The sequence below is a fragment of the Zingiber officinale genome, chromosome 2A (genome assembly GCF_018446385.1).
Source record: "Zingiber officinale cultivar Zhangliang chromosome 2A, Zo_v1.1, whole genome shotgun sequence".
In the NCBI taxonomy this organism is placed as follows: domain Eukaryota; kingdom Viridiplantae; phylum Streptophyta; class Magnoliopsida; order Zingiberales; family Zingiberaceae; genus Zingiber; species Zingiber officinale.
In genome coordinates, this window is record NC_055988.1 from 6,704,659 (window position 1) to 6,709,951 (window position 5,293).

The following is a 5,293-nucleotide window of genomic DNA, read 5'->3' on the forward strand; positions in this document are numbered from 1 at the left end:
TGTGGAGAAACGACTAGGTAAAAGTATCAAGACACTACGGTCTGATCGTGGTGGTGAATACCTCTTAGGAGAGTTTAGGAATTACTTATCAGAGGCCGGGATTCAATCCCAATTGTCCACACCTGGTACACCCCAACAGAATGGTGTGGCAAAACGAAGGAATAGGACTCTTAAGGAAATGGTTAGATCTATGATGAGTTATTCAGAATTACCAAATTCGTTTTGGGGATACGCTCTGGAAATGGCAGCGCACATTCTGAACTTAGTATCTTCTAAATCAATATCTTTTACTCTCACAGAATTGTGGAATGGGCGAAAGCCCAGTCTAAGACATATTCAGATTTGGGGTAGTCCAGTACATATGCTGAAACCAGATGCTGATAAGTTAGAATCTCGTACAGAAGTTCGCGTGTTTGTGGGTTATCCCAGAGGAACGAAAGGAGGTTTATTTTATAGTCCTAAAGATCAGAAGGTCATTGTTAGCACCAATGCCCAGTTTTTAGAAGAAGACTATATAATGGATCACAAGCCCAGTAGCAAAATTATTTTAGAAGAACTTAGAGATGACACGTCTACTTTAGTACCAACAGTACAAGATGAAGTACCACTAGAGACTGCAACACGTGTCACACATGATACACAATCACAGACGGTGACTCGTCGTAGTGGGAGAGTTGTGAGGGAACCTGAGAGATTCATGTTTTTGGGAGAGTCTTCGGACTTGATCCCGGGTAAACATGAACCTGATCCCCGAACATATGACGAAACACTCCAAGATAAAGATGCAGTATCTTGGCAAAAAACAATGAATTCTGAAATAGAGTCTATGCACTCTAATAAGGTCTGAGAGCTTGTAGAACCACCTGATGGTGTAAAAGCCGTTGGATGCAAGTGGATCTACAAAAGGAAAAGAGGGACAGACGGGAAGGTAGAAACCTTCAAAGCAAGGCTTGTTGCGAAAGGGTACACTCAGAAAGAGGGAATCGATTATGAGGAGACTTTTTCACCGGTAGCCATGCTTAAGTCTATCCAGATACTCTTATCCATTGCCGCTCATATGGATTATGAGATTTGGCAAATGGATGTCAAGACAGCTTTCCTTAATGGAAGTCTTGAAGAAAACATCCATATGAAGTAACCAAAAGGGTTCATTGAAAAAGGCAAAGAGCATCTAGTGTGTAAGCTCAATCGGTCCATTTATGAACTGAAGCAAGCTTCAAGGTCTTGGAACATCCAGTTTAAAGAAGTAATCCAGTCATATGGATTTATTCAGTGTCCGGATGAGTCTTGTGTATACAAGAAGTGTAACAGAAACGTGGTGGTATTTCTTGTACTATACGTAGATGATATTTTGTTAATTGGCAACAATGTCAAGGTATTATCGGACGTAAGGGTATGGTTGTACAAATAATTTGATATGAAGGACTTAGGAGATTGTGCACACATTTTTGGGATCAAAGTTATAAGGGATCACAAGAAAATAATGTTGTGTCTGTCCCAAGCTTCATATATAGATACAATCCTTGCTCGTTTTAGCATGCAGAATTCCAAGAAAGGTTTTTTACCTTTTAGGCATGGAGTAGCTCTATCTAAAGAGATGTCTCCAAAGACATCAAAGGAGATAGAGGACATGAAAGAAGTTCCTTATGCTTCAGTTGTAGGAAGTCTTATGTATGCAATGCTGTGTACGAGACCTGATATCTGTTTTGCCGTGGCATGGTTAGCAGATATCAGAGTAACCCTGGACAAGGACATTGGACTGTGGTAAAGCATATATTAAAGTACCTGAGAAGGACTAGAGATTATATGCTAGTTTACCAAGCAGACGATTTGCTCCCTGTGGGTTACATGGATTCAGATTTCCAATCGGATAGGGACAATAGTAAGTCTACGTCAGGCTATGTGTTTACTTTAGGAGGTGGAGCCATTGTATGGAGGAGTGTTAAGCAGAAATGCGTTTCGGACTTAACCATGGAAGATGAGTATGTGGCAGCCTCTGAGGCAGCTAAAGAAGCAGTATGACTCAGGAACTTTCTAATGGACTTAGATGCGATTTCTGGTTTGCCCAAAATCATCACAATTTATTGTGATAATAGCGGTGCAGTTGCAATGTCACGCCCCGGAGGAGTCCCTGTCCGAAGAAATTTCGGCAGCATCTCCCCTGTACGGCGGACAATCTGAAACTTTCTACAATCACCATATACCTCAGCCACATGCGGCTAGAATAATAACAATAATAAAACAATCACCACGCAGTTAATATCAATTTCAGCCACTGTCTGACACAACAACGCAGTTTAATAGTAAACAAATAAAACAGTAATACAATAACTCGAAAACAACCCTACTCAACTACACTCGTAAAGCTCAAATCCGATTTTTCCTACTCCACTACACTCATAAAACACAAATCCGACAAACTCACCTCTTATGCCGTCCAGGCAGGGATGGAGTAAAACATATCCAAATCATACCAAAATCCATCAACGATAAGAATCCATACAAGATCCATAAGTAAAACATTACAAGACCAAAACATAGTCTAATAGAGAAAACTAAAATAACAACTCGTGATCAGCAGAGCACTAGCACTACGTGCAATGGGGACTAGCGACTGGAACTGCCTCCTAACAGTATCAACTTGAAAATAACAACGGAGGCGGGGATGAGTCCAACGCTCAGCGGGTAACAACTGATATGCATAATAAAGTAAATAACAGACAACACTAATCATGCGTACAGTCTCCTGAATACAAGAAGAATAAATGCAACTGAAACAAAAACAGGAGAAAACTGTACTAACCAAGACTAAGGTATAAAGGTAACAGGGTCGTCATACCGAGGGTGTCATAATCCTGTATGCATGTCAATCATATGCATCCATATAAATGTAGCAAGTAAATGCAGCAAACACAAACAATAAATGCATCATGCATATGATGCCAATGACATGGTCACCCCTGACGCCAGTCAGCCATCTCACACATAATGGTGAGTCCGAGTGGGTAGAGCTGTGACAACCGTGCACTCTGACATCACTGCCCCTGATGAGTGACCAAGTAGACGGGATGCTGTCGGAGTACACACATACTCCTACCCCGAAATAATAAATGGGGGAGCGCAATGCTCTCATCTCCCGGTACACGATGACGGGGAGAAGTCTCTGCTGGCTACCACGCTAAGTCACACTACCCATGAGCGGACCAACGAAGCTAAACAAAGTCCAACTGCCTGCCGGCTGCAACGCTGCTACACTAAACCAACGGAGCCAAACAGAGCGGAACTGTCTGCCAACTACCACGCTGAGTCACCAGACCAACGGAGCCAAACAGCAGAACAGCCACACACCTGTCTGATATACCACTAACCCATGAGTGGTGGTGTGTACAGATACATGTAACTGGCGATGTACTCAACAATAATGGAGCAGACAATCGCACAACATGCAATCATGCAAGATGATGCATGACACTAAACATGACAATATCACAAATAGCGTAGCATGCTCCCTACATAAATATAAAATGTGTACCACAAGACAATGAATCAAATGGAAGGTACACAAACAGATAGGGTATCAAATAAACCCTAGGTCCTAAACATAATGTATCATATGGTTGGGTCACTACCTAAAGCATGTATGATCAGGTAAATAATAACATGCGGTGCATAATAAGTAAACAAGCAAACATGTAACATATCATGTAGTGACCAACCGAAACAAATGGATAACACAATCATGCTATATGTTAAACACATTATTATGCATATCAAAAGACATAAGTCAAAGTACCCGCCTCCAATAGAAAAGGATCGTATCCAAAACAGATCCCCCGTCAAGACACCATCTCGAATCAATATTCTGTAATAAATCGTACAGTTTAGCTAAGTTTAATTATAACTAAAATAGCTAAACCAAACTATTTTTCTTTAGGAACCCTAATTAAATTGAACTCAAAAATCAATTAGGATTAGCTCCATTAACCCTAACCATTCTACTATTCGATTTCATTAAAACCTACACATGAATCCAAGTTAACAATTATTGCTAACTCGACTAGGAATCCTCTACAACGAAGATCAATTCCTACACTATACCTCAACCACAGTAGTTGTGGCTCAATAGCAAGGATCGTTGCTGCTAAAGTTTTAAAGCTTTGCTTCTAAAATCCACCGCACAGATTCTGTCCAGAACAGGATCAAGAACGAAACAACTCTTAGTTGGGAATGATTTACACTGTTCGGATCAAGAATAGAAGATGCAAAATCGACATCCCAAACTTACCTCAACCGTGACCTAAATCCACCGCAAGAAAGGAATGATCAAGAACAGAGGAGAAGATCCAATCTCTGATATGGAAATACTATAAGAACTTATCCGAGATCTTCCTCCTAGTCCAGAACAGGAAGAAAATCACAACAAGGAAATCAATCAACTGAAATCCCTAATTCCACAACTAGTTAGATCGCCTACCTCAAGGATCACTGCTAGGAACGGCGGAGAGGTGCTGTGCGTCAGCGTCGGCACGATGCTCGGGCACAGGAGAGGCCGGCGACACTGCGGTGGTCGGTGACTAGCTAGGGCACAGCGTTGGCTAGGCAAATTCACCGTGAGGGCTCGGGTGGTGTCGTCGGGCAGAGACGAGAAGGAAGGAGGATGGCGCTAGAGCAGAGAGAAGGGCTCTGCTCGGCGATCAAAGGAAGGGCTCAGCGGTGGCCGGCGCTAGGGCTCGGTGGTCGACTGTAGTGGCGCTGTCGCTCGGCAAAATGGCGGAGCAAGGGTGGCGTTAGGTCAGAAAGGAAAGCTCGGCGAGAAGATGGCTAGGGCACGCGACACGTCAGAAGAGAAGATGGTCTCCTGTGAATGGGGGCAGCAGCGAAATGAAGAGGAGAAGAAATAAAAGGAGAGGAGAGAACCGCTTGTGCGGTTAGGGCACGAGAGAAGATGGTGTCGGCGAAGCCTCGGGCACGTAGGGAGAAGGCAGAGAAAACGAAGGAAAGAAAATAAATAAAAGAAAAAGGAAAAGAAAAGAAAAATCAAACTTCTCCTCGCTTAAATGGGTAACCTAAACAGGCTTTCCCGGACCTCGTTTTTATCCCCGTAAACTCGTCCATACGAGCTCCGAACAATTCCCGAAAAATTTCCAAAAATTTCGAAAAATTTCCTTATTAATATTCGCCTATTTTTGGTATTTTACATTCTCCCCCACTAATTAAAAATTTGGTCCCAAATTTCATTATCTACCATCAGCAAGTACTAACAACAGATATAAAGTATAAATGCTGAACGGCA